Source organism: Coccinella septempunctata, chromosome 6 (assembly GCF_907165205.1).
Source record: "Coccinella septempunctata chromosome 6, icCocSept1.1, whole genome shotgun sequence".
NCBI classification, from domain to species: Eukaryota; Metazoa; Arthropoda; class Insecta; order Coleoptera; family Coccinellidae; genus Coccinella; species Coccinella septempunctata.
This window is the reverse complement of record NC_058194.1, coordinates 2,783,283-2,794,261: the sequence shown is the minus strand read 5'-3', so window position 1 is coordinate 2,794,261 and position 10,979 is coordinate 2,783,283.

Genomic DNA, 10,979 nt, shown 5'->3' with positions numbered 1-10,979 from the left:
ATATGAAAATGGAGGTTTTCAAATAGGCTGAATCCATTGCGAGCATTCTCAAAAGCCTATCTCTCACCGTTCAGATTTTCATTTTGGAAATGTCATTTTTCAAAGGTTGCAAATTTCAATCTGCAATATCTCTTGTTATATTCGTCTGATCCAATTGGGATTTCCGGTTTCGTTATCAGCATTGATCAGGCTTCCATTCCAGCTCAACAACTATATATAGAAAATATCGATTTTTTGGGTCAAAAATGAGCAAGGGCTTAGACCCCCCTAAAATGACCTATTTGCTCCTCTGCATACAAATCAGGGTGTCCTACTACTGTTTTAGGATATGGAGTGTATAATACTTACTTTTTTGATTCAACCAAACCTAACAGTTGATGATTCAATAGAGAATTGCACTCCAGAGAGCAGTTCAAAGTGAACTGGAAAATGAAAAATGGAAAAACAATAAATTCGATTTTTTCTTCAAACGAACTCAGATATTTGAAAGTTTGATATGAAAATATAGGTTTTCAAATAAGCCGAATCCATTGCGAGCATTCTCGGAAGCCTATCTCTCACCGTTCAGATTTTCATTTTGGAAATGTCATTTTTCAAAAGTTGAAAATTTCAATCTGGAATATCTCTCGTTATATTCGTCTGATCCAATTGGGATTACCGGTTTCGTAATCAGCATTGATAAGGCTTCCATTCCAGCTCAACAACTAAATATCGAAAATCTCGATTTTTTGGGTCAAAAATGAGCAAGGGCTTAGACCCCCCTAAAATGACCTATTTGCTCCTCTGCATACAAATCAGGGTGTCCTACTACTGTTTTAGGATATGGAGTGTATAATACTTACTTTTTTGATTCAACCAAACCTAACAGTTGATGATTCAATAGAGAATTGCACTCCAGAGAGCAGTTCAAAGTGAACTGGAAAATGAAAAATGGAAAAACAATAAATTCGATTTTTTCTTCAAACGAACTCAGATATTTGAAAGTTTGATATGAAAATATAGATTTTCAAATAAGCTGAATCGATTGCGAGCATTCTCAAAAGCCTATCTCTCACCGTTCAGATTTTCATTTTGGGAATGTCATTTTTCAAAAGTTGAAAATTTCAATCTGCAATATCTCTTGTTATATTCGTCTGATCCAATTGGGATTTCCGGTTTCGTTATCAGCATTGATCAGGCTTTCATTCCAGCTCAAGAACTAAATATCGAAAATCTCGATTTTTTGGGTCAAAAATGAGCAAGGGGTTAGACCCACCTAAAATGACCTATTTGCTCTTCTGCCTGAAAATCAGGAAGTTCAACAACTGTCTTAGGATATGGAGTGTATAATACTTACTTTGTTGATCCCACCAATCTGAACAGTTGATGATTCAATAGAGAATTGCACTCCAGAGAGTAGTTCAAATTGAACTGGAAAATGAAAAATGGAAAAACAATAAATTCGATTTTTCTTTAAACAACGTCGGATATTTGAAAGTTCATCATGAAAATATAGGTTTTCGAATATGCTGAATCTATAGCAAGTATTCCTGCAAGCCTATCTCTCTCCGTTCAGATTCTCATCTTGAGAATGGCATTTTTCAAAAGTTGCAAATTTCAATCTGCAATATCTCTTGTTATATTCGTCTGATCCAATTGGGATTTCTGGTTTCGTTATCAGCATTGATCGGGCTTCCATTCCAGCTCGACAACTAAATATCGAAAATCTCGATTTTTTGGGTCAAAAATGAGCAAGGGCTTAGACCCCCCCTAAAATAACCTATTTGCTCCTCTGCATACAAATCAGGGTGTCCTACTATTGTTTTAGGATATGGAGTGTATAATACTTACTTTTTTGATTCAACCAAACCTAACAGTTGATGATTCAATAGAGAATTGCACTCCAGAGAGCAGTTCAAAATGAACTGGAAAATGAAAAATGGAAAAACAATAAATTCGATTTTTTTTTTCAAACGAACTCAGATATTTGAAGGTTCGATATGAAAATGAAGGTTTTCAAATAAGCTGAATCCATTGCGAGCATTCTCAAAAGCCTATCTCTCACCGTTCAGAGTTTCATTTTGGAAATGTCATTTTTCAAAAGTTGCAAATTTCAATCTGCAATATCTCTTGTTATATTCGTCTGATCCAATTGGTATTTCCGGTTTCGTTATCAGCATTGATCAGGCTTCCATTCCAGCTCAACAACTAAATAAAGAAAATCTCGATTTTTTGGGTCAAAAATGAGCAAGGGCTTAGACCCCCCTAAAATGACCTATTTGCTCCTCTGCATAAAAATCAGGGTGTCCTACTACTGTCTTAGGATATGGAGTGTATAGTACTTACTTTTTTGATTCAACCAAACCTAACAGTTGATGATTCAATAGAGAATTGCACTCCAAAGAGCAGTTCAAAGTGAACTGGAAAATGAAAAATGGAAAAACAATAAATTCGATTTTTTTTTCAGACGAAGTCAGATATTTTAAAGTTTGATATGAAAATATAGGTCTTCAAATAAGCTGAATTCATTGCGAGCATTCTCAAAAGCCTATCTCTCACCGTTCAGATTTTCATTTTGGGAATGTCATTTTTCAAAAGTTGAAAATTTCAATCTGCAATATCTCTTGTTATATTCGTCTGATCCAATTGGGATTTCCGGTTTCGTAATCAGCATTGATAAGGCTTCCATTCCAGCTCAAAAAATAAATATCGAAAATCTCGATTTTTTGGGTCAAAAATGAGCAAGGACCCCCCTAAAATGACCTATTTGCTCCGCTGCATACAAATCAGGGTGTCCTACTACTGTCTTAGGATATGGAGTGTATAATACTTCCTTTTTTGATTCAACCAAACCTAACAATGGATGATTCAATAGAGAATTGCACTCCAGAGAGAATTTCAAAATGAACTGGAAAATGAAAAATGGAAAAACAATAAATTCGATTTTTTTTTCAGACGAAGTCAGATATTTTAAAGTTTGATATGAAAATATAGGTCTTCAAATAAGCTGAATTCATTGCGAGCATTCTCAAAAGCCTACCGTTCAGATTTTCATTCTGGAAATGTCATTTTTCAAAAGTTGCAAATTTCAAACTGCAATATCTCTTGTTATATTCGTCTGATCCAATTGGGATTTCCGGTTTCGTAATCAGCATTGATAAGGCTTCCATTTCAGCTCAAAAAATAAATATCGAAAATCTCGATTTTTTGGGTCAAAAATGAGCAAGGGCTTAGACCCCCCTAAAATGACCTATTCGCTCCTCTGCATAAAAATCAGGGTGTCCTACTACTGTCTTAGGATATGAAGTGTATAGTACTTACTTTTTTGATTCAACCAAACCTAACAGTTTATGATTCAATAGAGAATTGCACTCCAGGGAGCAGTTCAAAGTGAACTGGAAAATTGAAAATCGAAAAACAATAAATTTGATTTTTTTTTAAACGAAGTCAGATATTTGAAGGCTTGGTATGAAAATAAAGGTTTTCAAATACGCTGAATCTATTGCGAGCATTCTCGAAAGCCTATCTCCCACCGTTCAGATTTTCATTTTGGAAATGTCATTTTTCAAAAGTGGCAAATTTCAATCTGCAATATCTCTTGTTATATTCGTCTGATCCAATTGAGATTTCCGGTTTCGTAATCAGCGTTGATGAGGCTTTCATTCCAGCTCCAAGACTAAAAATCGAAAATGTCGATTTTTTGGGTCAAAAATGAGCGAGGGGTTAGATCCCCCTAAAATGACTTATTTGCTCTTCTGCCTGAAAATCAGGAAGTTCAACTACAGTCTTAGGATATGGAGTGTATAGTTCTTACTTTTTCGATTCAACCAAACCTAACAGTTGATGATTCAATAGAGAATTGCACTCCAGAAAGCAGTTCAAATTGAACTGGAAAATGAAAAATGGAAAAACAATAAATTCGATTTTTCTTTGAACAACGTCGGATATTTGAAAGTTAATCATGAAAATATAGGTTTTCGAATATGCTGAATCTATAGCAAGTATTCCTGAAAGCCTATCTCTCTCCGTTCAGATTTTCATCTTGAAAATGGCATTTTTCAAAAGTTGCGAATTTCAATCTGCAATATCTCCTATTATATTCGTCTGATCCAATTGGGATTTCCAGTTTCGTTATCAGCATTGATCAAGCTTCCATTCCAGCCCAACAACTAAATATAGAAAATCTCGATTTTTTGGATCAAAAATGAGCAAGGGCTTAGACCCCCCTAAAATGACCTATTTGCTCCTCTGCATACAAATCAGGGTGTCCTACTACTGTCTTAGGATATGGAGTGTATAGAACTTACTTTTTTGATTCAACCAAACCTAACAGTTGATGATTCAATAGAGAATTGAACTCCAGAGAGCAGTTCAAAGTGAACTGGAAAATGAAAAATTGAAAAAAAATAAATTCGATTTTTTTCAAACAAACTCAAATATTTGAAGGCTTGGTATGGAAATAAAGGTTTTCAACTACGCTGAATCTATTGCGAGCATTCTTGAAAGCCTATCTCCCACCGTTCAGATTTTCATTTTGGAAATGTCATTTTTCAAAAGTTGCAAATTTCAATCTGCAATATCTATTGTTATATTCGTCTGATCCAATTGGTATTTCCGGTTTCGTAATCAGCATTGATCAGGCTTCCATTCCAGCTCAAAAATTAAATATCGAAAATCTCGATTTTTTGGGTCAAAAATGAGCAAGTGCTTAGACCCCCCTAAAATGACCTATTTGCTCCTCTGCATACAAATCAGGGTGTCCTACTACTGTTTTAGGATATGGAGTGTATAATACTTACTTTTTTGATTCAACCAAACCTAACAGTTGATGATTCAATAGAGAATTGCACTCCAGAGAGCAGTTCAAAGTGAACTGGAAAATGAAAAATGGAAAAACAATAAATTCGATTTTTTCTTCAAACGAACTCAGATATTTGAAAGTTTGATATGAAAATATAGATTTTCAAATAAGCTGAATCGATTGCGAGCATTCTCAAAAGCCTATCTCTCACCGTTCAGATTTTCATTTTGGGAATGTCATTTTTCAAAAGTTGAAAATTTCAATCTGCAATATCTCTTGTTATATTCGTCTGATCCAATTGGGATTTCCGGTTTCGTTATCAGCATTGATTAGGCTTTCATTCCAGCTCAAGAACTAAATATCGAAAATCTCGATTTTTTGGGTCAAAAATGAGCAAGGGGTTAGACCCACCTAAAATGACCTATTTGCTCTTCTGCCTGAAAATCAGGAAGTTCAACAACTGTCTTAGGATATGGAGTGTATAATACTTACTTTGTTGATCCCACCAATCTGAACAGTTGATGATTCAATAGAGAATTGCACTCCAGAGAGTAGTTCAAATTGAACTGGAAAATGAAAAATGGAAAAACAATAAATTCGATTTTTCTTTAAACAACGTCGGATATTTGAAAGTTCATCATGAAAATATAGGTTTTCGAATATGCTGAATCTATAGCAAGTATTCCTGCAAGCCTATCTCTCTCCGTTCAGATTCTCATCTTGAGAATGGCATTTTTCAAAAGTTGCAAATTTCAATCTGCAATATCTCTTGTTATATTCGTCTGATCCAATTGGGATTTCTGGTTTCGTTATCACCATTGATCGGGCTTCCATTCCAGCTCGACAACTAAATATCGAAAATCTCGATTTTTTGGGTCAAAAATGAGCAAGGGCTTAGACCCCCCCTAAAATAACCTATTTGCTCCTCTGCATACAAATCAGGGTGTCCTACTATTGTTTTAGGATATGGAGTGTATAATACTTACTTTTTTGATTCAACCGAACCTAACAGTTGATGATTCAATAGAGAATTGCACTCCAGAGAGCAGTTCAAAATGAACTGGAAAATGAAAAATGGAAAAACAATAAATTCGATTTTTTTTTTCAAACGAACTCAGATATTTGAAGGTTCGATATGAAAATGAAGGTTTTCAAATAAGCTGAATCCATTGCGAGCATTCTCAAAAGCCTATCTCTCACCGTTCAGATTTTCATTTTGGAAATGTCATTTTTCAAAAAGTGCAAATTTCAATCTGCAATATCTCTTGTTATATTCGTCTGATCCAATTGGTATTTCCGGTTTCGTTATCAGCATTGATCAGGCTTCCATTCCAGCTCAACAACTAAATAAAGAAAATCTCGATTTTTTGGGTCAAAAATGAGCAAGGGCTTAGACCCCCCTAAAATGACCTATTTGCTCCTCTGCATAAAAATCAGGGTGTCCTACTACTGTCTTAGGATATGGAGTGTATAGTACTTACTTTTTTGATTCAACCAAACCTAACAGTTGATGATTCAATAGAGAATTGCACTCCAAAGAGCAGTTCAAAGTGAACTGGAAAATTGACAATCGAAAAACAATAAATTCGATTTTTTTTTAAACGAAGTCAGATATTTGAAGGTTTGGTATGAAAATAAAGGTTTTCAAATACGCTGAATCTATTGCGAGCATTCTCGAAAGCCTATCTCCCACCGTTCAGATTTTCATTTTGGAAATGTCATTTTTCAAAAGTTGCAAATTTCAATCTGCAATATCTCTTGTTATATTCGTCTGATCCAATTGGGATTTCCGGTTTCGTAATCAGCATTGATAAGGCTTCCATTCCAGCTCAAAAAATAAATATCGAAAATCTCGATTTTTTGGGTCAAAAATGAGCAAGGACCCCCCTAAAATGACCTATTCGCTCCTCTGCATAAAAATCAGGGTGTCCTACTACTGTCTTAGGATATGAAGTGTATAGTACTTACTTTTTTGATTCAACCAAACCTAACAGTTTATGATTCGATAGAGAATTGCACTCCAGGGAGCAGTTCAAAGTGAACTGGAAAATTGAAAATCGAAAAACAATAAATTTGATTTTTTTTTAAACGAAGTCAGATATTTGAGGGCTTGGTATGAAAATAAAGGTTTTCAAATACGCTGAATCTATTGCGAGCATTCTCGAAAGCCTATCTCCCACCGTTCAGATTTTCATTTTGGAAATGTCATTTTTCAAAAGTTGCAAATTTCAATCTGCAATATCTCTTGTTATATTCGTCTGATCCAATTGGGATTTCCGGTTTCGTAATCAGCGTTGATGAGGCTTCCATTCCAGCGCAAAAACTAAAAATCGAAAATCTCGATTTTTTGGGTCAAAAATGGGCGAGGGGTTAGACCCCCCTAAAATGACTTATTTGCTCTTCTGCCTGAGAATCAGGAAGTTCAACTACTGTCTTAGTAGTGTCATTGCGAGCATTCTCAAAAGCCTATCTCTCACCGTTCAGATTTTCATTTTGGAAATGTCATTTTTCAAAAGTTGAAAATTTCAATCTGCAATATCTCTTGTTATATTCGTCTGATCCAATTGGGATTTCTGGTTTCGTTATCAGCATTGATCAGGCTTCCATTCCAGCTCAAGAACTTAATATCGAAAATCTCGATTTTTTGGGTCAAAAATGAGCAAGGGCTTAGACCCCCCTAAAATGACCTATTTGCTCCTCTGCATAAAAATCAGGGTGTCCTACTACTGTCTTAGGATATGGAGTGTATAGAACTTACTTGTTTGATTCAAACAAACCTAACAGTTGATGATTCGATAGAGAATTGCACTCCAGAGAGCAGTTCAAAGTGAACTGGAAAATGAAAAATGGAAAAAAAATAAATTCGATTTTTTTCAAACAAAGTCAGATATTTGAAAGTTTATCATGAAAATATAGGTTTTCAAATAAGCCGAATCCATTGCGAGCATTTTCGAAAGCCTATCTCTCACCGTTCAGATTTTCATTTTGGAAATGTCATTTTTCAAAAGTTGAGAATTTCAATCTGCAATATCTCTTGTTATATTCGTTTGATCCAATTCGGATTTCCGGTTTCGTAATCAGCATTGATAAGGCTTCCATTTCAGCTCAAAAACTAAATATCGAAAATATCGATTTTTTGGGTCAAAAATGAGCAAGGGCTTAGACCCCCCTAAAATGACCTATTTGCTCCTCTGCATAAAAATCAGGGAGTCCTACTACTGTCTTAGGATATGGAGTGTATGATACTTACTTTGTTGATTTCACCAAACTGAACAGTTGATGATTCAATAGAGAATTGCACTCCAGAGAGCAGATCAAATTGAACTGGAAAATGAAATATGGAAAAACAATAAATTCGATTTTTCTTTAAACAACGTCCGATATTTGAAAGTTCATCATGAAAATATAGGTTTTCGAATATGCTGAATCTATAGCAAGTATTCCTGAAAGCCTATCTCTCTCCGTTCAGATTTTCATCTTGAAAATGGCATTTTTCAAAAGTTGCAAATTTCAATCTGCAATATCTCTTGTTATATTCCTCTGATCCAATTGGGATTTCCGCTTTCGTAATCAGCATTGATCAGGCTTCCATTCCAGCTTAACAACTAAATATCGAAAATCTCGATGTTTTTGGGTCAAAAATGAGCAAGGGCTCAGACCCCCCTAAAATGACCTATTTGCTCCTCCGCATACAAATCAGGGTGTCCCACTACTGTCTTAGGATATGGAGTGTATAAAACTTACTTTTTTGATTCAACCAAACCTAACAGTTGATGATTCAATAGAGAATTGCACTCCAGAGAGCAGTTCAAAGTAAACTGGAAAATGAAAAATGAAAAAAACAATAAATTCGATTTTTTTTAAACGAAGCCAGATATTCGAAAGTTTGATATGAAAATATAGGTTTTCGAATAAGCTGAATCCATCGCGAGCATTCTCAAAAGCCTATCTCTCACCGTTCAGATTTTCATTTTGGAAATGTCATTTTTCAATCTACAATATCTCTTGTTATATTTGTCTGATCCAATTGGGATTTCCGGTTTCGTAATCAGCATTGATCAGGCTTCCATTCCAGCTTAACAACTAAATATCGAAAATCTCGATGTTTTTGGGTCAAAAATGAGCAAGGGCTCAGACCCCCCTAAAATGACCTATTTGCTCCTCTGCATAAAAATCAGGGAGTCCTACTACTGTCTTAGGATATGGAGTATATGATACTTACTTTGTTGATTCCACCAAACTGAACAGTTGATGATTCAATAGAGAATTGCACTCCAGAGAGCAGTTCAAACTGAACTGGTAAATGAAAAATGGAAAAACAATAAATTCAATTTTTTTTCAAACGAACTCAGATATTTGAAAGTTTGATATAAAAATATAGGTTTTCAAATAAGCTGAATCCATTGCGAGCATTCTCAAAAGCCTTTCTCTCACCGTTCAGATTTTCATTTTGGAAATGTCATTTTTCAAAAGTTGAAAATTTCAATCTGCAATATCTCTTGTTATATTCGTTTGATCCAATTCGGATTTCCGGTTTCGTAGTCAGCATTGATAAGGCTTCCATTCCAGCTCAAAAAATAAATATCGAAAATCTCGATTTTTTGTGTCAAAAATGAGCAAGGGCTTAGACCCCCCTAAAATGACCTATTTGCTCCTCTGCATAAAAATCAGGGTGTCCTATTACTGTTTTAGGATATGGAGTGTATAGAACTTACTTTTTTGATTCAACCAAACCTCATTTTTCAAAAGTTGAAAATTTCAATCTGCAATATCTCTTGTTATATTCGTCTGATCCAATTGGGATTTCCGGTTTCGTAATCAGCATTGATAAGGCTTCCATTCCAGCTCAAAAACTAAATATCGAAAATCTCGATTTTTTTGGTCAAAAATGAGCAACGGCTTAGACTCCCCTAAAATGACCTATTTGCTCCTCTGCATACAAATCAGGGTGTCCTATTACTGTTTTAGGATATGGAGTGTATAATACTTACTTTTTTGATTCAACCAAACCTAAAAGTTGATGATTCAATAGAGAATTGCACTCCAGAGAGCAGTTCAAAGTGAACTGGAAAATGAAAATTGGAAAAACAAAAAATTCGATTTTTTTTTATACGAAGCCAGATATTTGAAAGTTTGATATGAAAATAAAGGTTTTCAAATAGGTTGAATCCATTGCGAGCATTCTCAAAAGCCTATCTCTCACCGTTCAGATTTTTATTTTGGAAATGTCATTTTTCAAAATTTGAAAATTTCAATCTGCAATATCCCTTGTTATATTCGTCTGATCCAATTGGGATTTCCGGTTTCGTTATCAGCATTGATCAGGCTTCTATTCCAGCTCAACAACTAAATATAGAAAATATCAATTTTTTGGGTCAAAAATGAGCAAGGGCTTAGACCCTCCTAAAATGACCTATTTGCTCCTCCGCATACAAATCAGGGTGTCCTACTACTGTCTTAGGATATGGAGTGTATAAAACTTACTTTTTTGATTCAACCAAACCTAACAGTTGATGATTCAATAGAGAATTGCACTCCAGAGAGCAGTTCAAAGTGAACTGGAAAATGAAAAATGGAAAAACAATAAATTCGATTTTTTTTAAACGAAGCCAGATATTTGAAAGTTTGATATGAAAATATAGGTTTTCAAATGAGCTGAATCCATTGCGAGCATTCTCAAAAGCCTATCTCTCACCGTTCAGATTTTCATTTTGGAAATGTCATTTTTCAAAAGTTGAAAATTTCAATCTGCAATATCTCTTGTTATATTCGTCTGATCCAATTGGGATTTCCGGTTTCGTAATCAGCATAGATAAGGCTTCCATTCCAGCTTAAAAACTAAATATCGAAAATCTCGATTTTTTTGGTCAAAAATGAGCAACGGCTTAGACCCCCCTAAAATGACCTATTTGCTCCTCTGCATACAAATCAGTGAGTCCTATTACTGTTTTAGGATATGGAGTGTATAATACTTATTTTTTTAATTCGACCAAACCTTACAGTTGATGATTCAATAGAGAATTGCACTCCAGAGAGCAGTTCAAAGTGAACTGGTAAATGAAAAATGGATAAACAGTAAATTCGATTTTTTTTCAAACGAACTCAGATATTTGAAAGTTTGATATGAAAATATAGGTTTTCAAATAAGCTGAATCCATTGCGAGCATTCTCAAAAGCCTATCTCTCACCGTTCAGATTT